We start from the raw sequence: 22,774 nt of genomic DNA, 5'->3' as shown, positions 1-22,774 counted from the left end.
ATCTTGGACCATACCACGTCCAGAAAGTGAGCCGTCAAAACCCACTTCCCTACATTCTGACATCATACCTGGACCATCGTGATCATACTGAACTGTGATTGGCCTTTTCTTTCTTACATTTAGTGGTCTTTACATTGCACAAATTTAACATGGACATTCTTTCGCTGTATTGCAAGTGCTGTTATTTCCTTCAACACTACTCTTCAACAATAATCTTTATTTCGTCATACAAGATCTCCTTCGCAGTGTGCCATGCTACAAGTGACATATTCACCCTCAAACAACAACATTCACAATGAGGGTGGAACCAGACGGGAAGCAAGCAATGAAGATCATCAATATTTGTTCACCGAATAATGTGTACCAGTGTACTCTGTGGCACTTTGGGATCTTTAAAATTAACAATTTACAAGGATCTGTTTACATTGATCATAAAGGATCAGACAGGGAACATGGAAAAAGGACAATGGAAACAATGTTTTTTTTCAAGCAAATTACATAATGGGGCCAACTTTCTTTTTGAGAACACCTATTTGGGAGTAATGCAAACATTCAAATTCAAATTCTAAATTCAATCATCCATCAGAACTATGAATCCAAAAATCCATCAGAATTTTGATCTTGTTTGTCCAACAAAAATAAAACATTATAATACATCATGGAAAAATGCCATAAGCAGATCTTTACACAAAAATTCTTTAAACATATCAACAAAGAGGTTACATAAGAATCACGCAGGAGTACATAAAGAAAATGAATGAATATGTATTCCATTTACATTTAGTCTTTTAGTAGATGCTTTTATCCTTGAAAGAGCCACCAATACTCACTGAATGTCTGTATACAGACATAAACTCTGTGTCTGGACAAATGCCGGTTATAATACTCTTAAGAGTGTTATATAACAACAGGATGTGTGGTTTTTTAAAGTACAGTGCAAGCTTTTCTCATCTTTCTCATCAAGCTTTTTGTAATGAGATGCTGTTTCTTTTTAATTAATTGTGAAATGTACTTGCAACTTGCAAGTTACATTTTTTCTACATCAAATCAAATGTTTTGAGTCTAATCACTTCCATCTTCACTGTCTCTACTCAATATAAATGTGGAAAAACCCAGAAAATGAAAGTACAGGAGAAGTTTACATTTTTATGCAGCATGTTTGTTTGTAATCTCTTTTGGACTGCAGGAGGGAGAACGTGACAGTTGTACAGTCATAGACGTGATGTGGTTTCACACATTTTTTTTGTTGACCTCCTCAACCTGGTTTGTTGAGAACTTAATTAGATGAACACTTCATGTCTCTTTCCTGTTGAGACGTGCAGCACAGACACCTTTAAATGTTGATGAATGACACAGAGCCACAAAAGGGGTAAGTCTACAGTCATTAAATTTAAAAATAAATAAAATTCAATGGAATATTTAAAGATGATTGACGATGACAAAACTACACATATTTTAAGCACATGAGAGCAAACATCAAGAATAAGACAATATTTGATATCTGAACATATGATGATGTCTTAAGTAACAAAATTGATAGCAGGTTTTTTTTTCTAGTACCTCATAACCAATGGAGTTTTTTCTTCTTCTTGACAGTCACCTCTGGCTGATTTTTAGGTCTATTAATTTATTGTTCCCTATTTACAGGGGCCCATTGTAGCACTGAAACATAAATGTTCTGCTTTGAAACAATATGTAGGTTTTGAAAGAAACATGACTTGACTGAAAAGTCAGGGAATGTGCTAATCTGAAATACCAGATATGAATGATACTCCCTAAGGGATACGTCAGTTAATGCTCATCATATGCAGATATTATAACAAACAGGAGCAGCATCAAACATTTGCCAGTTGTTTGGTGTACATTAGTGATCTTTACTGAAAACAACTCTAAAACACGTTTCCATTACGCATTAGAGTTGATGTAGCCTACTAATAAGTGCTTTTCAAACTTTCAGTTTGAACTCCTTGCATTGCCGAACAAAGCAAGCTCAAGCTCGATTATTGTTATGTTACAGGTAAGTGTAATAAGTTTGTTCTGTTATTTTCAGAGAATAAGCTATTTTGGTATTGCAAAACAGGTCGTTATAGACACAGTTTTTGATTTTGGGTGATTTCTGTGATAGTCATGTCTAATGTTCCTAAAGGTTTTATACAATCTTAAGTGGTACTTTTTTTGGAACATATATTTACAGCCAGAAGCATACCCAAGTGATAAATAAATGTACCAAAATGTATTTGACATACATTTATTTTATGCTAAGTATACTACAAATGCATTTACATATTCAAGTACTTAAAGGTAGGGTAGGTCAGAATTGTCTAAAAAACTTTTATTCAAATTTGTTTAAACTGTCTTTATATACCAATACATAATTAAAATGCAAGTACTCTGAAATAGAGAGTATAAAAAACTGAGTGACTCGTGTATTTAATCTTCAATAAACACAGCTCATTAAAAATCACTAGTTAATACAACTAACAAGTCTGAGAACTTGTACAGACTGTAAGTGTACAGACAGTTTAATAAGAAGACACTTTACAAAGACAGTACACGTCGTGTATATAGGCAGGAGCCATCTTTGGAAAACACTCTCGACCAGCCGAGCCACGGACGCCGTGCTAAGTGAGCTGGTCGATAGGTTTAAGTCACAGTTCAGCTCACGTAGCACGGCATTCGACTGTTTTCCAAAGATGGCTCCTGACTGTATCCAATACTGTCACGCATTTCTTTTTTTTCTTTTTTTCATCACTTTTACTCACGACATGCTATCCATATTACATTACAGCACAGCATTATTCCTGAGATAATACCTTTTGATGAAACTGACACCTGTATGAATAACTAACACGGACCATTTACAACGAGCAACAGCTTTTTAACTTACCGTATATTTAATACTTGTAAATATATTATTTTTATTTTTTTCACATTTCAGTGCTGAAGAGACATTTTAAAACTGATAACCGATTGTAAAATGCGTGTAATAAGTTATGTTTGAATGATTCACATCAGCGATGAAGAAACATTTGAAAACAATACACTCACAATCTCGACAGCTTGCGGAGCATCGATTTCAAACATTACTTCTGGTAAAACGAACTGAAAATACTAGCAAGAAATATGAAAATACTTTAATTACCGTGTAATTTGAATGCAGGTCAATGCAGATGCAGGACTTCAGACGGCGAATTACGATGTAACACAGATGTCCTTCGAACGAGTGTCAGGGGGAAAAATGTGCTTTACAAATGACATTTGTGAAATAGTCACCACAAGTACCCGAGTGAAAATGATTTTGGATGCTCGAAACTTTTAAATTACCTAACTGACAAAACAGTAATGCACTTTGACCAAACTCGAACTTCGCACTCCAACACCAAAAAAAAATAAAAAAATACTGCATTGCACTGTAATTTAATGCAGCCCACAATGCATTACAAACAGTAAACTTATTGTATTACTTAAATACAGTAGAGTACTGTTAAATTGGTTGTAAATTAAAGGCAATTTTTTAAATGGCAAAACATTTCCCAAAATGCAATGTTTTTTTCACAGTATTTCACTGTTTTAATGGAAAACAGTATTTTACTAACAGTAATACTTAAATGTTCTAATTGGACTAAGGCTTAATTGTGGCTTAATCTAAACCCTGTCTGTGAAACTGGGCCTTAAACTCTGCTAAATTGGAACAACTAATTTTGTACTAAATGCACTTTAGTTATCCGGAAGTAGTGCTGAGGTCCAACTAAAGATACTTACTATAAGTATATTTGATTTTAATAAAATATGATAAAAATGATATTTGATTATGATAAAATGTAACTATTGCAAGTATTTTTAAAATATCTTTCATTTAAAGACGATCATGCTATTCTTACTAATAGTGATATTAAAACACATTTTAGGCTTAATAATAAGAAATGTGAATTGTGCAATAAGAAAATACTCCAAATAAAGTTTAATTATAACATTTATATCAGTAAGTGTCAAGTGATATGTCAGTAATTATGTTAATGGACTTCGTATGAAATAAATGTTTAAATACATTTTGGAATATGCAATATTATGACCCAAAAGAGGTAAATAATCAGGCGCAAGGCGGTAGTACAGCTTCAATCAACAGGCATATTTTTTATTCAAATAATTCAACATATTAAAAAGGTGTAACAGACCTTTAATCCAAATACCCTCAACGAAAAATAATAAATAAAAAGAAACAAAGACAAAATGATATAAAAACAAAAACAACCCATAGCCACGGGTTACCTATATTGGGAAGACAGAGTGGCATTCAAAATGCTCTCACCACAACAAAGCTCACAGCAATCACACTGCAAACCTACAGATAAAAAGAAAACACAGATAAAGTCACCAAACCACCACACGATCCCAACCACCTCACCACCGCCATCCACACAGTGAGGGTAACCCAGCAGCCATCGTTGGTTTGAAAAGAAATCAACAACGAGAAAGAAAAACAAATGAACTGTGGGTAATGCAAGTAGATCAAACCAGTCAGCACCATGAAACCATTACTATTCTTTTGTGGCCTAGGTTTTCCCAATGCAATTTTAGTCCAACATCCAACAAATCATAAATAAATCAAATAAAATTGAATCCAAAGTAAATGGTAACCGTGCATCCCTGTAAGGGAAAACAGTTAATTACAAAATAATTGTTCACAATATATATACAAAATGCATCAATAAAATAAAACACTCAAGATAAATGCTGCACATAATAGAAAAAAAAAAAAAAGTTCCCTTTAAATAAAACAAGACCTCTAACATGCGTTATTTTGACTGACATTCAGGCAATAATCCGGCCACAACACTAAAAACATAAGAACAAAAAATCATTAAAACATAATCCTAAAAACAATTTCGTAAAATGATTAGACGACTACTTGACAGTGTGTATCATATGTTCAATCTTCCGCGACATCATTCACATATGACTCACAATCAATCGCAGCAAAGAGGAAGCGAGAGAGCAAACTAATCTCTACCTACCAACCTTTGAAGTTTTAGATGTGCCGAAACATCCATTCATTCACAAATCTCACTACTTCCTTATTTAGCGCTGGGACTGATGGGACTTGTAGTGCCCCAACCGTGTCCCATTACGAATAGGTTTTTTTCTCTCTCACTAGGGTATGTTTATTTCTTTGACTAAACTAGGAGTGTCCAATCCTGCTCCTGGAGGCCCACCATTCCAACAAAGTTTACTTTTATTTATTTAGCAGGCTCTTTTATCCCAAGCGTTTCATCTTACAGGCACTTAAACGAGAAGCAGGCCACTAACAATACAAAGTTTTACATTTTAAGATTCAGTAGCAGGATACAGTAAAGTGTTCACAGAAAATGTGTTTTTAGTTGTATTTTGAATATTGTCAGGGATTTGGCCTCCCGGGTAGGGGTGGATTAACCTGGTAATACCAGACTCTGCTACTTCACTTTGCTTCGTAGACAGAGTCTGGAATGGCATATTAGAGAAGTGTTTTCTCTCTCGCTAGGGGGCGCTTGTCTGAAGTTTAAAATCATTGGTTACCCGTAAGCCAATCAGATAAGTTTAGTTATGACGTATGTTATGCGCCTGTACAGCCGCATCGAACCACAGACATCATGCATCGAACTCAAATCTATGATTGAACTTCCACTGTAAACACATGATGATGCGAGCGAAATACCGGAGTGAACATGGCTGTAAAAGACTTTTGCAGACAGTGCCGCCGCTCCCACCACGCGCCGTGTGTAGGGCACCAAAAAAAATAGCCTCCCGGAAGGTCCGAGAGTCTCCCGCATATTGATAGCGGCTCACTGATGCCCGCGAATTAGCTCAAATCTAGATTAGCGGAATCTAGAGCCAGCGCGCCCGCGAGAGACTGTGCTCCAAACCGCGTAGCGCGTGCACGGCAGAGAGGGAGAGAGAGCAAGAGACCGCGCGTGTGCCTCATGAAGCGCATGTAATATCATCCCCCAAAGTCAAAAAATTACTTTCTGATACAGAACAGAACGTTGATTTCATACATGTGAACATAAAAATAAGTTTCGGTTTTCGATTTCTCTAACCTTCAATGTAAAACTCGGCGCTTAGCGTCTACGTCACGGCTCTCAGCCCGCCCTCTGTTCGTTGATTGGCCCGGCCGTCCGAAGGCCGCTGGAAAACTGAAAGATAGGCTGCTATCTCAGACTGACTACAGGAGCGAAATGAAATTAGCGGAAGTAGGAAGTCTGACGTGGTCAGGCTAGGGGTGGATTCCACCAGCTAGGAACAGTGAACATGAATGTTCTGGAAAGTGATTTTTTAGCCACTCTAGTAGCTAGTTGCCTTTTTGTTCTCTACTGTACTGTTTTTTTTTTTTTTACCCCATGCAAGCTTAAAATTCCATAAAACTCTAAAACTGAATTTGGTTTAACTTTGTTCAAAATTACTAAGAGTGTTGAACGGAGTAAAAATAAAACATGCTTCAGGGACACAGGTTTTTGACAGAAAGAACATGTTGGTGGATCTTCTCCTAATATTAAAAACAAGTGTGTCATCCTGGAATGGCCTATTCGGCTTTCGGATTGAAAATTTGTAGAAGCTTCTTCTCCGAACTTTGGGGCTGATTTCATGGAGTTTATTCATGGTATATACTGTAGATCCTACGTTTGACATTTCCTTATAGGAATGGATCATTGGTTTTAGATCCAAGGAGGTATGTTGCAAATTTCGCAGTTTGTATAAGATCATTACAAGTGCTGGGTGATCATTTTAAAGGGATGACATTGCTTGAAGAAGTTCATAGCTTGAACTTTGAATCAGTAATCATAAGAAAATCCCTCTGTTGCACAGTGTTCTGTACTGTTGAAGAAGAAAATTGTATGATTTAATTACTCATTCTCATATGAAAAGTAATTTTTTATCTTCTTCATTAAAGGAGATCTGTTCATAATTTAAAGACCTTGTGAACGGACTACGGACATTTCCACAGACCATAAGAGAAAGCAGCGGCTAAGAGCATCATCAAACTTTCCTCCGAAGATGCCTGAACAACAAGATGTTCTGAAAGCCGTGCATAAATACATGTCCAAAACTGCTGTTTTCAGCTCTTTTCCATTGAGCCTTTTGTTACTCGGACTGGAGAAGCTGATTGAAATAGAATTTGTATGTCCATGTGGTCAGAGTACACTACTAACAGTGTTTATCTTCATTGGACCTTCTCTTTTTACCTTTGCTTTAATGTACATCCTATTAAGACCTTTTAAACATGGATGCAGTTGTTTTTGTGCAGGAGTAAATGATGGTACTCAGCAGAACTGTCCTAAAGCTTTTGGATCTTGTCTGATTCCACCTGTAATGTGGGCCATCATCTTGTTACTTAATGGGGAATATGTTGCATGTGTCATGACAGACTGGAAGGGGGTTTATGTGTTTGATAAGGAGCTCAACAGGTCTTGGTGTAAACCCACTGAAGGGATGAGAAATGAGAAGGAGCTACGAGAGTTGACTCGCAAATATATTCAACGATCTCAGGTAAGTATAATATACCACAAGAGCTTGTCCTGTAATTGTAAAATCATTATATGAAAATTAAAGTAGTTCCCTTCCTGATGCTCTAAGCAAGGAAAGTTCTCTTTTTGTGATCCATTTTTCCTCTTATGAATCATTTAAATTCACAACACAATCATCAACACAATACTTAACAAAATATATAACATACATACGTTGATGTTTTTTTCTTTTGTCTTTCAGGTTTCAGGTTATGTCATGATCTTTGTCTTCGCTGCTTTGACAATTATCTTATTGGGTATTTATGACTGCTGCATACGTGGAAAATGTGATACATCGGAGGGACAAGATAGGAGAGATGGTCAAGAAGAGGCTCTGTCTCTTAATTCTGTCAATAACGATTAGCATCTGTGTAAAGGCCCATAACTGTAAAGATAATTATAACTGTCACTATATTAGCGTCCATACCAGCAGATGATGACGTTTTGTTTATTGCAACAAATGTGTTGCATGTCGCTTTAAATGCTCGAGCTCTTTAAAGCAGGATTGATTCTGATTGGCTGTCGATGTTTAACATTCATCAGCTGGAAAATTCGTTCTGAAAGGGATTCCAACAATATCGTTTCTCTGTGCATAATTGTTACAGGTGGTGTGGACTGTACTATTATTTTATATTTAGAACGGATTTAGAACAACTGTTTATCTTTATTGTTATCATTATAGTTATTGACCTTAGTGTGCATGGGCCTTAAATCGATTTGGGGTTTTATGGTCTGTCTATTGTTCTTCAGCATCACACATTTTGGTAGTTTGGAATCAGCATAGATTTGACTGTAATAGCAATAAATGTGTGATCATGTAAAAAATCATGGCTTTTTATGTTTTTCTTTTTCTGCTATTTTCTTTTTTTAATGAAATGCATGCAAATCTATCTGTGAAGCAGATCAATTATAGCTAATATAAATCATCAGGACAAATAATCATGTATTCATGGAATGTATTTTTGATGTTACTTTGATATTTTACTTAACAAACATGTTACTCATATGCTTGCTGGTAATAATAAGTGTATATGCTGTATCTGAATGCTCTCTGAAATAAATAATACTGGACTTTAACATTTCCATGTTTTTGTTCACACATACACACACACACACTTTATATAAATATTACACAAAGATAACCCGACCAAATAATTTTTTTAAATTATTTCATTTATTAAGGGAAAAAAGCTGTCCAAACCTGCCTGGCCCTATGTGAAAATGTAATTGCCCCCTAAACATAAAACTTGGTTGTGCCACCCTTGGCGGCAACAACGGCAACCAAGTGTTTGCTATAACTGGCAATGAGTATTTCACATCGCTGTAGAGGAATTTTGGCCCACCCTTTGCAGAATTGTTTTAATTCAGCCTCATTGGAGGGTTTTTGTGTGAACGGAATGTTTAAGGTCATGCCTCAGCATCTCAATCGGACTTTGACTAGGTCACTCCAAAACCTTAATTATGTTTTATTTGAGCCATTCAGAGGCGGACTTGCTCATGTATTTTGGATAATTGTCCTGCTGCATAATCCAAGTGCGCATGAGCTTAAGGTGGCGAACTGATGGCCTGACATTCTTCTTCAGGATTTTCTGGTACAGCACAGATTCGTGGTTCCATTGCAGTTTTTTACAATTGCTTAAAGGGATAGTTCACTTTGAAATTAAATGTTGGTATGTATTAGCTTACCTCAAGGGCATCCAAGATTGTTTCCGCAGTAGTTTAAATTTTTATATTTTTAGGTCAAACCGTTCTTGTCTATCAGTCATATAATGCAGGTCTATGGTCACTGTCTCAAAGAGCATGCACAGAGAAGTCCAAATTAAACAATTCCCCATCGTAAGTACACATTGATGGCCTAAGACACAAAACGAGCGGTTTGTGTGAGAAAACGAACAGTATTTATAAAGTTTTTACCTCTTGTACACAACTCATTGTTTTCTTTTACGTCGGTTTAAACATCCCGGATAAGCACAAACTAGTACCATTTCCATTAGACGTCTTACCTACAATCTCTGTTCTGTTTAAACAATGAGTGACATACACGCACAAGAGATCACTTCTGGCGCTTTGCGGCGCTCACGTCATGGAAAACTTTTGTCAAAATTATACAATGTTTAATAAAAACCTTATTTTGTTGTCATAACATAAACACAACCATCATATGGTCTGATTCTGTTTGAATCAGTTAAACACTCCTGTGCTCAACCGAAAACACTTTTACCATTTACAAAGAGAAAGTGTAAAAATAAATTCCAATAAATCCCAACACCACATGACACCAATTGTGCAGACTAATGAAAACATGTATTTCTTTTCATGTACTCAAGTCAGTCAATACTGAACATTTCAACAAAACATTAATAACAAAACATTTTCCAGTTTTCATACAGTATTACAGTATTGTTGAAGACAGGTGAACTTACCTGTTGCTTTTTAATAGTGCTTACACTAAACCTGATTGGTGTGTCTACAATTACCGTAAGCACCAGTGTGTGTGCACATCTGCTGGCTGTGTTTAACCAATTGGTTCATGGGTGTGTTCATTTAAAAGCCTTTGCTTTGAAATTGCAGCGAAATTACATCATGATCAATTTCTGTGTCAAATGCATGCAAGTGTGTTTAGTGTTTTGCAAATAACTGTGTGTAATGTTTTGCAAATAACACTGAAAATGTTTTTGATTTAAAAAAAACACAAAAAAAAACAGTAGAGCTGTTAAAATAAAAAGTTCCCTTTAATACAGGTTGTGGGGGGGAAGGGGGTGTTATAATCCAGTTTTCATGAGTGAGTTGAGCAGTCTGATGGCTTGTGGGAAAAAGCTATTGCTGAGTCTGGTAGTCCTGCAACGCATACTGCTGTAGCGCTTGCCAGATGGTAGAAGGGTGAACAGTTTATATGTGGGGTGGGTGGGGTCTTTGATGATGTTGGTGGCTCTTTTGTGGCAGCCGGATGGGCATCTCAGCCTGCCTGACAGACATTTCTGGCTGGATGAAGGACCACCACCTTCAACTAAATCTTGCGAAGACAGAGTATCCTGGCCTTAGTTATATTATAGTTGCCTTGGTTAATTCTGACACCTTGTGGTCACTTTAAGTAGCACGCCACCTTTAATAATATATCAGCCATTTTGGATGTTAGAACTCATGGTGCAGAGTGTAGAGGTGCATCCACGTCCATCCATCTTGTTTTGCTCTTGAAACGGCACAATCTGTAAGTTTAAAATATTAATCTAAACGGTAAAATATGATTACATGTATTCTGATAGGTTATACCCATGTTTGAGAACGATTTACATGTGACATCTTAAATGTAATCATAATTGAGATGCTTGATCGTTCTTCTTAACACCGCTATCTTCTAAGTTATGTAAGGGTGATTTATCTGCATCATAAATGCACATTTATGTTTGTTTTGATCTATGTGAACTGAATGTAACATGGTAAGAGATATGTTTTTAATATCATTGTTAATTTGTGTTACAGTTTCACAAATTGGGCTTCAGTAAAGAAAGTTTGACCCTGACAAATGTCTACGACTTTAACTAAGCCTTTGTTTAGCTCGCTGCAAAAGCAAACATAAGCTGAAGGCAGAAGAGTGAAAAGATTGACTTCACATTGAGAGCTTCACACTGGACTACATGCGCTCTATCTACGGAGAGAACCAGAATGTCGCACTCGTCAAAACACAGCCAAGCTCCCAAGCTGGAAACCAGGTCAGAGGCTAGATCTTCAGCCAGCAACACTTCATCCTCACGTCGCTCTCATAAATCTAATGCAAGCCAAGCTGCAGCTGAAGCACGCGCAAAGGCAGAGGCCGCACGCACAAGAGCTGAGTTTGCAAAGCGCCAGATAGATATGGAGATCGAAAAGGCTAGGATTGAAGCAACGCTGAATGCTCTGAAAGAGGAGGGTGAAGCTGAAGCAGCTCTCGCAGCAGCAAGGGTGTTGGAATCTGCTGCAATCTGTTCAAACGACGAAACTGAAAGGGGTAGTTCTTTGGCCGCTGAACGCACAGAAGAATACATTAGGACACACTTTTCTCAGAACCAGAGTATGAAGAAAGAAAAAGACATTCCTGGAATCAGCCAATCTACTCCTAGCGCTGTAAATGCAATAAGCAGACATGACCAAATGGGGTATCAGCATACAAGGCAGCCGAAGAGCTTTCCCTCTCATGTGAGAAACCCCTGTTCACCAAGAGAACCAGTACCTCGATCCAGCGAGGTGTCTGATCTTGCAGTGTTTCTTGCACGTCGTGATCTTCTCACTTGCAGCTTCAAAGTATTTGACAACAAGCCAGAGAATTACATACCATGGAAAACAGCGTTTATGAATGCCATTGATGGTTTAAATCTAAAAGACAATGAAGAGATTGATTTGCTTACCAAGTGGCTCGACGGGGAGTCCCTCCGACATGCTCTGAGAATACGAGCGGCCCATGCACATGATCCTGAAGCTGGTCTCAGACATTTATGGCAACGTTTGGACAAAAAATATGGTGCCCCAGAGGTAATCGAAGCATCTTTATTCAAACGTTTAGAGAGTTTCGCTAAGATTTCTCACAAAGACTTCAATCAGTTGCAAGCACTCGCAGATCTGCTCCTGGAAGTGCAAGCAATGAAAGAGGAAGGCAATCTACCTGGTCTTGGATTCCTCGACACATCAAAGGGAATAAACTCTATCGTCGAAAAACTGCCTCACAATCTTCAGGAAGCATGGATAGTTAAGGGAACAAAATACAAGAAAGAATATCTACTTCATTATCCACCTTTTTCGTACTTTGTTGAGTTTGTCAATGAAAATGCTGAAATGAGAACAGATCCCAGCTTCTCTTTTCAATCTTCTAATACATTGCCTCTTAAAGCTGAAACAATCCAAATGAAGCAGTCAAGATTCAGACCTTCTATCTCGGCCAGCAAAACAGAGGTTGAATCGAACTTGTCTGTAAGTTCCAACACCAGTTCAGTTGACCTGACGAGACAATGTCCCCTCCATAAAAGGAACCATTCACTATCGAAATGCAGAGGTTTCAGAATGAAGTCTTTAGCTGAAAGGAAGAGGTTTCTTAAGGAGAACTCAATCTGCTACAAGTGCTGTGTTTCTTCAGACCACAGGGCCAAAGACTGCAGGGTGACTATCCATTGTTCAGAATGCAATAGCCATGACCATGTCTCTGCTCTTCATGATGGTCCAGCTCCATGGCTCGAAAAGAGAACCGCCACACCAACAGAGGCTCAAGGCGGGGAGCAAGAAGAACCAACCTCCACAGTGACCACGTCCATCTGTACAGAAATATGTGGAACAGGGTTACAAGGAAAGTCATGCTCAAAAATTTGCCTAGTCAATGTTTACCCTGATGGTTGTTCTGAGGAAAAGAAGCGTATGTACATCATGCTGGATGATCAGAGTAACCTATCTTTAGCGAGGTCAGCCTTCTTTCATACGTTCAATGTTCAAGGAGAAGTCTTCCCTTACACAATGAGAACATGCTCAGGCACAGTTGATACTAGCGGGAGGAGAGCAAAAGACTTTGTGGTTGAATCCTTGGATGGGAAGGTATCAATGATGCTTCCAACACTCATAGAGTGTAATTCGATCCCTGATAACAGACTGGAGATTCCCACTCCTGAAGCCGCTGCTTACCATCCTCACCTTCAAGCCATTGCCTCTCAGATACCTCCACTGGATCCCGCAGCTGACATTCTCATTCTCATAGGGAGAGATCTTATCCGTGCGCACAAGGTCCGCAGACAACGCAATGGTCCTCACAATGCTCCATATGCCCAACTCCTCGACCTGGGATGGGTGATTGTAGGAGATGTGTGCCTCGGTGGAGCGCACAAACCCACGGTGAGCACTTTCAAAACTAGTGTGCTTGAGAACGGCAGGCCCAGCTTTCTCACACCTTGCAGAAACAGCATCTGTTCTAAAGAAAGGTTCACAAGTGAAGAGCACAGGCTCATAAGGAGCACAAAACGATCTCATGACATTGGCAAGCATATCTTCAAACAAACCAAAGAAGATAACATGCTTGCACTATCTGGAGAAGATGAGGCTTTCCTGGATATTATGGATGACGAATTCACCAAAGACAAAGCAAACAGTTGGGTAGCTCCACTCCCGTTTCGCTGCCCCAGAGAGCGTTTACCCAATAATAGAGACCAGGCTGTCAGTCGTCTATTATCACTTCGTCGTTCTCTGAAAAAGAAGACGGACATGAAAGACCATTATGTGGATTTCTTGGAGACAATGTTAAAAAAAAGACATGCTGAAATTGCTCCCCCTCTTGAAGACAACAAGGAATGTTGGTACCTCCCAAGCTTTGGCATTTATCACCCACAAAAGCCAGGGAAGATCAGGATAGTGTTTGATTCAAGTGCTCAATACAACAACATCTCCTTAAATCAAGTTCTCCTTAAAGGCCCAGACCTGAACAACAGCCTGATAGGTGTGATCATCCGCTTCAGATCTGACTCCTATGCCGTGATGGCAGACATTGAGCAAATGTTTCATAACTTTCTGGTCAAAGAGGAACATCGAGATTACCTGCGCTTCTTGTGGTTTAAGGATCACAACCTTGATGGAGATATTGTAGAGTACCGCATGAGGGTCCACGTTTTTGGCAATTGCCCCTCCCCATCAGTAGCTGTATACGGGCTCAAAAGAACAGCTGTAGAGGGGGAGTCAGAGTATGGAAGTGATGCAAGGCTCTTCATCGAGCGCCATTTCTATGTGGACGATGGGCTAAAATCATTCAGTTCCGAAGCTGAGGCCATTGATGTACTGCACAGAGCTCAACAGATGCTAGCACAATCCAACCTCCGCCTACACAAAATCTCATCCAACAGCCCCGTCATCATGAGAGCCTTCCCAACTGAGGATCTAGCTACTACGCTGCAGGGCCTCGATCTTGGTGTAAACTCACCATCCATTCAACGAAGCTTAGGATTGTGTTGGGACTTGTCAATAGATGCATTTGTATTTCAAGTATCCATCAGTGACAAACCTTACACTAAGCGAGGAGTGCTTTCTACCATCAACAGCTTGTACGATCCTCTAGGATTGGTAGTACCGGTAAGCATTGAGGGTCGTTCCATCCTGAGAGACATCTCTGGAGATGCAGATGATTGGGATGTTATTCTGCCCAAAGAGAAACAAGAGCAGTGGCAAAAATGGAAAGATTCCCTCAAACATCTGCAAGGACTAAAAATCTCAAGAATGTATACCTCCATCTCATTGTCTAGTGCACACAAGAAAGAGATCATTGTGTTTTGTGATGCTTCCACTAAAGCTGTAGGAACAGTAGCTTACCTGAAAGTTACTAACCCAGATGGTCTCAGTGAAGTTGGTTTCCTCTTCGGCAGAGCAAAGCTTGCTCCAAAGCCGGATGTCACTATCCCTCGACTTGAGTTATGTGCGGCTGTACTAGCAGTGGAAGTAGCAGAGATGCTTCAAGAACAGCTGGACACAACACTGGATGATGTGAGATTCTACACTGACTCTAAAGTAGTGCTAGGATACATCTTCAATGAGACGAGGCGTTTTCACGTCTACGTTCATAATCGAGTACAGCGCATTAGACACTCTACGCGACCACATCAGTGGAACTTCGTGCCCACTCATCTTAATCCAGCCGATCCTGCAAGCAGAGGGCTCCCCTCAGAGCAATTGACTTCATCATATTGGTTTAAAGGTCCTCCATTCCTCCTACACACAAGACAAGACGAACTTGATAAAGGGTCTTACACCCTCGTCAGTCCTGAAACAGATGCAGAGCTTCGTCCTGAGTGTATTACCTGTGTGACTAGCCTGTCACAAAGGAACCTTGGGAGTGAAAGGTTCCAACGATTCTCTAGATGGAGCTCCCTGTTAAAGGCCATAGCACGATTGCAACACATAGCCAAGTGTGTCAAGCCTGGGTCAGGAGATGTCTGCTCCAAAGCCGGATGGCACATTTGCAACAAGCATACAGAGGAAGAGCAGCTGAAGCAGGCTAAAGCTACAATCATTCAAACTGTTCAGAGAGAAGTCTACAGAGATGACTTTAAACGCCTAGAACACGGTCAGTCTGTCCAAAAGTCAAGTCCTCTCAGCAAACTCTGTCCATTTATTGACTCAGAAGGGTTTCTTAGAGTAGGAGGTCGGCTGGGGAGAGCTCAATTACCATCTGTAGAACTGTATCCAGCTCTCATACCTGGTAAACATCATATTACTCAGCTTTTGATTCGACACTTTCATGAGAAGGTATATCACCAAGGCCGACATCTCACGGAAGGTGCCATCAGGGCAGGTGGTTACTGGATTGTTGGAGGTAAGAGATCAGTCAGCAGCTCCATCTACAACTGTGTTACCTGTCGCAAATTGAGAGGCAAACAAGAGGAGCAGATCATGGCAGATTTACCAGCCGACAGATTACACATAGACCCGCCATTCACATTCGTGGGGTTGGATGTTTTTGGTCCATGGCCAGTCACGGTCAGGAAAACACGAGGATGTCCAGCAGAAGCTAAAAGATGGGCGGTCATATTTACTTGCATGACTACACGGGCGATTCACCTAGAAGTGATCGAGTCTATGAGTGCCTCATGTTTTATCAATTCCCTACGGCGTTTCTTTGCAATCAGAGGCCCCGCTAAGATCTTGAGGTCTGATTGTGGAACCAACTTTGTGAGAGCCTGCAAAGAGCTACAAATTGACAAGCAAGGTTGCCACAACTCAAACATCCAAGCTTACCTATCTGATAACCAATGCTGCTGGCAGTTCAATCCTCCTCATGCTTCACATATGGCAGGGTCCTGGGAGCGCATGATTGGAGTTTCCCGACGTATTCTCGATGCCATGCTCCTTCAACACAGCCCTGCAAGACTTACACATGAAGTTTTAATAACGTTCATGGCAGAAGTGAGTGCAATTGTGAATGCTCGTCCCTTAACTACAGTCTCTACTGATCCAGAACAACCAATGATACTAACACCAGCAATGCTCCTCACACAGAAAGTTGGAGCCCCACCTGTACCACCTGGCCAATTTGAAAACCACGATCTATGCAGAGCTCAGTGGCGTCGCGTTCAGTATTTAGCCAATGTCTTCTGGGGAAGATGGAGGAATGAATATTTGAGTGGACTTCAAGGACGTCGCAAGTGGCGCACAGCTAAGCCAAACCTACAGAATGGAGACGTTGTGCTTCTGAAAGATGCTCAGGAGAAAAGAAATGACTGGCCAGTTGGGATCATAACTAAAACGTACCCAAGTGAGGATGGCAAAGTCAGAAAGATTGAAGTAAAAATCATAAAGAAAGGTGAACAACGATTCTTCCTGAGACCAGTCACTGAAGTTGTTCTTCTGATTTCAAAGGACACAAATTAAGGTGGCTTAACAATCTGGATGTTGTTACTGTTCCTCAAGTCTGATGTGACATCTGTTGATGTCAGGCGGGGAGTATCCTGGCCTTAGTTATATTATAGTTGCCTTGGTTAATTCTGACACCTTGTGGTCACTTTAAGTAGCACGCCACCTTTAATAATATATCAGCCATTTTGGATGTTAGAACTCATGGTGCAGAGTGTAGAGGTGCATCCACGTCCATCCATCTTGTTTTGCTCTTGAAACGGCACAATCTGTAAGTTTAAAATATTAATCTAAACGGTAAAATATGATTACATGTATTCTGATAGGTTATACCCATGTTTGAGAACGATTTACATGTGACATCTTAAATGTAATCATAATTGAGATGCTTGATCGTTCTTCTTAACACCGCTATCTTCTAAGTTATGTAAGGGTGATTTATCTGCATCATAAATGCACATTTATGTTTGTTTTGATCTATGTGAACTGAATGTAACATGGTAAGAGATATGTTTTTAATATCATTGTTAATTTGTGTTACAGTTTCACAAATTGGGCTTCAGTAAAGAAAGTTTGACCCTGACAAATGTCTACGACTTTAACTAAGCCTTTGTTTAGCTCGCTGCAAAAGCAAACATAAGCTGAAGGCAGAAGACAGAGCTACTCGTAATCCCGGCTAACCCAGCACTTCATCACAACTTCACCATTCAGCTAGGCTCGTCATCCATAACTCCATCAAGATCAGCCAGGAACCTTGGAGTTGTAATTGACGACCAATTGAATTTCACAGATCACATTGCTAGCACTGCCCGGTCATGCAGATTTGCCTTGTACAACATCAGAAGGATCAGGCCCTTCCTATCAGAGCATGCTACACAACTGCTTGTTCAGGCGCTTGTTCTATCCAGACTGGACTATTGTAATGCTCTCCTGGCTGGTCTCCCAGCTTGCACTGTCAAACCTCTGCAACTGATCCAGAATGCTGCAGCTAGAGTGGTCTTCAACGAGCCGAAGAGAGCACACGTCACTCCTCTCCTAACAAAATTGCACTGGTTGCCGATTGCCGCTCGCATCAAATTCAAGTCACTGACGTTTGCCTACAGAACAACCACTGGCACTGCTCCCTCATACCTGAACTCATTACTTCAGACTTATGTGCCATCCAGAAACTTGCGCTCTGCAAGTGAGCGCCGTCTTGTGGTGCCATCTCAAAGAGGCACAAAATCTCTTTCTCGGACCTTTACCATGACTGTTCCCTACTGGTGGAATGATCTGCCTAACTCAGCCAGAGCCGCTGAGTCCGTACCCATTTTTAAGAAATTGCTGAAGACATATCTTTTTCGGCAGCATTTAATCCAGTAATACTAACACACTCTTCTCTATTCTAACAAAAAAAAAAAAAAAAAAAAAAAAAAAATACTGTACGTTGGATTGTACTGTGAAGGGTCATAGCACTTACATACTGTTGGTCTACAGCTAGTTTAATTGCTTCTATTGTTTCTCATTTGTAAGTCGCTTTGGATAAAAGCGTCTGCTAAATGAATAAATGTAAATGTAAATGTAATATATGTCCTGGATGGGTGATTGGGCTGATCTGGTGATCTTCTCAGCTGACTCCACCACCCTCTGTAAGGTTTTCCGGTCAGCAGCAGAGCAGCTACCATACCAGACTGAGATACTGCTGGTGAGGATGCTCTCAATGGCACCCCTGTAGAAGGTAGTGAGTGCCAGTGGGCTCTTCTCATCCTGCGTAAGAATCCTTGCTGAGCTTTCTTGACAAGGGAGGTGATGTTGGTAGACCATGATAGGTCATCAGTGATGTGCACCCCCAGAAACTTTATGCTTTTCACTGATTCCACAGCGCTGCCATTGATGGTAAGGGGTGTATGTGGCCTGTGATTTTTCCTGAAGTCCACAATTATTTCCTTTGTTTTATTTACATTTAGATGTAAATTGTTAGTGTCACGCCAATTGATGAGTTGGTGTACCTCATCTCTGTATGCCGAGTCGTCGTCGTTACTGATGAGGCCCACCACCGTTGTGTCATCTGCAAACTTGATGATGTGGTTTGAGTTGTATCTGGCACAACAGTCATGAGTCAACAGTGTAAACAACAGAGGACTCAACACACATCCTTGAGGGACCCCAGTGTTCATGATGGTGGTCTGTGAAGAGTTTTTGCCAACTCTGACTGTCTGTGGTCTGTTGGTGAGAAAGTCTAGAAACCAGTTGCAAAGTGGGGTGCTAATGCCTACAGCACTGAGTTTATTCACCAGGTGTTGTGGAATAACTGTATTGAAGGCAGAACTGAAGTCAATGAACAGCATCTGCACACAGCTGTTTTTGTTCTCCAGATGAGCCAGACTGAGGTGAAGTGCTGCTGCTATGGCATCATCACACGCTTGGGACGGTATGCAAACTGGAAAGGGTCAAATGTGGCAGGTAGGCTAGATGTTATGTGAGCCTTGACCAGCCTTTCAAAGCACTTCATCATAATGGGCGTGAGTGCTATAGGCTGGTAGTCGTTCAGTGTTGTGGCTGGTTATTTCTTTAGTATTTCTTTACAATCACTGTTCTGTGCATAGGTTCTGGTGTAAACAATGAGTGACGTACACGCGCGAGAGATCACTTCCGGAGCTCTACGGCGCTTGCGCAGACTAAGTAAACAGATCACTTGGACATGGTTGTGTAAAAGAGAGAAAAACAATATAAATACTGTTCGTTTTATCACACAAACCGCTTGTTTCGTGTCTTAGGCCATCAATGTGCACTTACGATTGGGAATTTTTTAATTTGGACTTTTCTCTGCATGCTATTAGAGACATCTCTGCATGCTTTTGGAGACAGTGCCTATATACCTGAATTGCGGAGACAAAGACACCTACATCTTGGATGCACTTCAGGTAAGCTAAAACATACCAAAATTTAATTTCAAAGTGAACTATCCCTTTAAGTTACCTAGGCAACCGAGAAATCCGGTCCACATGACAATCACGCAAGTGTATTTACCTGCCGCTGACACACTCATCGCTACAGAAGCAGAGTATATTTCACGAAGAAATCAACATAGGACATAAGCCTATGACCATGTTTGAAAGCCATGCCAATGTTCCAGACTTTGGAGACGAGGAGTGTGTTTTATTCAACGAACCGTTCATGTATGAGCCGGAATACACAGACGAAGAACTAATCGAGATGGATTCTAAATGGAGTTTTTTGACATACCTCAGCATGACATCAGAGCCAGGCTGACCTGTTGTGATCGGTTCTGCGCAGATTTTGCTCATCTCAAACAAGCCTAGTGTCATTGGTTTATTGTTTCATTGTTCACAGGTGTCCCTTGTCTAGTCGTTAGTCTTGTGTATTTAAGCCCTTTGCCCAACATGGCTGCCACCATTCGAGCGACTCGATCGTATGTATTCTGAATGGGAGATTCTACACTTAGGAGAATATTTGAGTTGGTGGAAGTAATTAAACATGAATGCGCACATATAATTTTGACATTTTGAAGTTTTTTTTTTGTTTTTTTTGTTGCTAAGTATTAACTTAAAAAATTACACAGTGTAGCTTTAAAGTTAAACACAGGTTTTCAGACTTTTGAACACTTTTCCCTCAAAATGATGGTACCTATCTACAATGAAAGAGAGGCTATGTGAGAGAGGATTACATATTTCCAGGATAAACATACATATTACAAATGTAGGGGTGTGGAAGTGTGCAAAAACAAAAAAGTATTTAACCAAAGGAGCAATTTTAGCTTATTCTCAAGGCTGTATACAGTGATTTTAGACCAACCACTTAAAATCACTGTAGGTTATTAAATACATTTGCAGTTTCCGGAGGAAATACCAGCACATACAAAAGAATGTTAATGTAACTTTTGTAATTGATTAAACTATTCAATTTGTCACTTAAATATAAGAAAGAAGACCCATCACTGTCCAGTATGCAAATGATCATGATGACCAACATTCTAACGTTCTATATCAGGGTTCCTCAAATCTGGTCCTGTTGGGCCACTTCCCTGCAGAGTTTAGCTCCAACCCTGATCAAACTAAATTAAATGATCTCTATATAACTGGTTGAATGTAAGTTGTATATGGTTTAATTCATTAATTGCATAAACCAATAACAAATAAAATAAATGGAAAAAAAGGCATGTTTGATGAATATCAGTACTGTTATTCCATCTTATCGCTGTATGGTTGTTTATTTGTTTGTTTGTTTTAGCTTTCTTTAGCTCTACTGTCAGTCCTCTGTGACTACGTTTACAAGCTGTTAAAATTCGGGTTATGGTCGGGTTAAGGTCACTATTCGGGTTTCTGAAACATTCGGGATAACCCGTTTACATGCGTGAGCAGAGAGAGTTACTCCTGTACATGGAATGTGTAATCAGTCGCCAATATCCCGATGTAAACAGCAAAGCACGGTTAGCGTCTGGACGTACGGACAACATTAAGATGCAATATGCGTCATTTCCGATTCTTCTTCCTGTATCCAAAGACAACAACAACAACAACAGCAGCAGCAGGCGGATAATTAATAGTTTGGGGCAGATAGCGATAGTCTTTGTTTGCGCTTTGGCGCTGGTAGCCTACTGATCCACCAGCAGCACTTGACACTACTGTGCCTCATGGTCTTTATTATATTCTTGGTTTTCACTACACTAATAAAGAAATTGGTCTCATCCTCGCTCCAAAAGTGTGGTGCTGTGCTGCGTCTCGCCATGTTAACCTCGACTTTTTTACTTCCGCTATAGGCTACTGCACGCGGGGTTTTTTTTTTATTATCAAATTTTTCTTTATTTTTTCCTTTAGGGAAAAACATACAGACATGCTTCACAGAAATAGAATATAAATGTATATATACATCCATTTACATACATGTCTATACATAAGCATATATAATGAAGCATAATTAACATAAAAATAAAAATAAACAAAATAATAAGAAAAATAATAATAATAACTTAAATAAAAAAAAATATACATATATATGAATAAATAAAATCCCATGTAGAACCCACCCGCCCCTTGGATCCAGATCCCCATATCTCACTCGCAGATTAAATTAAGCCCACGGAGAGTGGACGCGGGGTTTTTTTATGCGCCGTCTCTACTCAAAAGACCAAGATTCCTTGCGAATAGAACATGCGCAGAACACACATTTTGATGAGGATATGCCGAAACACGTTTACAAGACCAAATATTCGGGTTAGAAAAGGGGTACCCCAGGTATAATATCCCGGTTTTTAAAAACCGGGATATGAGCATATCCGGGTTTTTTGCCGGTGTTTACATGGCCGTGCGCGACCGGGTTATTGCTAATATTCCGGTTTTGAACGGATTATATTGGGTGCATGTAAACGTAGTCTGTGTTTCCGTCATGGCTGCAGTCATTTACAGCGACTGTAAGAGCAGAAGCAACTGAATGAACACGATGAACCAACACGACATACAGCACCCGTCTGCCTAAATACAACATGTCAAACAACTGTTTAAGGTTATAAATATTCATAAATGGAAAACTTTTACCAAGGTGCAACTTTAATTTCTGTTTAGATGTATGTTGTCTCGTTTCTTTGTAATAACAGGATGTGTGGTTTACTGCACTGTACAGAGCAAGCTTTTCTCATGAGTGTCTAGGGCTACACACACACACACTGCAAGATGCTAATGCCAGGCCACCTTTAAAAGATGATGAAACATTACGATGTTATTAAGTTTCTATGCTCTTGATAGTTTATGTTCTTGAAATAAATAGAATTGCTGAAGTTCAAATTGAGATCTCACTTTTGTTCAGTCATTTATTTCATGTGCATTAGTGGAGGCATTTTCACGTATCACAATAGCCAAAATATCATGTCATCCTGTTCAGACCTCAGAAAACAC

General features: G+C 39.7%; 1 long non-coding RNA gene across 1 annotated transcript; it reads left to right on the top strand.

Moving 5' to 3' along the window:
* Window positions 1-1,297: 1,297 nt before the first annotated feature.
* Window positions 1,298-7,914, top strand: LOC306988710. The gene is made up of 4 exons (XR_013795482.1): window positions 1,298-1,369; window positions 1,958-2,017; window positions 6,926-7,521; window positions 7,741-7,914. It is a non-coding gene; the product is annotated as an uncharacterized lncRNA (long non-coding RNA).
* The last annotated feature ends 14,860 nt before the right edge of the window (window positions 7,915-22,774 follow it).

Source organism: Phoxinus phoxinus (genome assembly GCF_949152265.1).
Source record: "Phoxinus phoxinus genome assembly, chromosome: 20".
NCBI classification, from domain to species: domain Eukaryota; kingdom Metazoa; phylum Chordata; class Actinopteri; order Cypriniformes; family Leuciscidae; genus Phoxinus; species Phoxinus phoxinus.
Note: the sequence above shows the minus strand (reverse complement) of the source record. Positions and strands in the feature narration are given on the sequence as shown.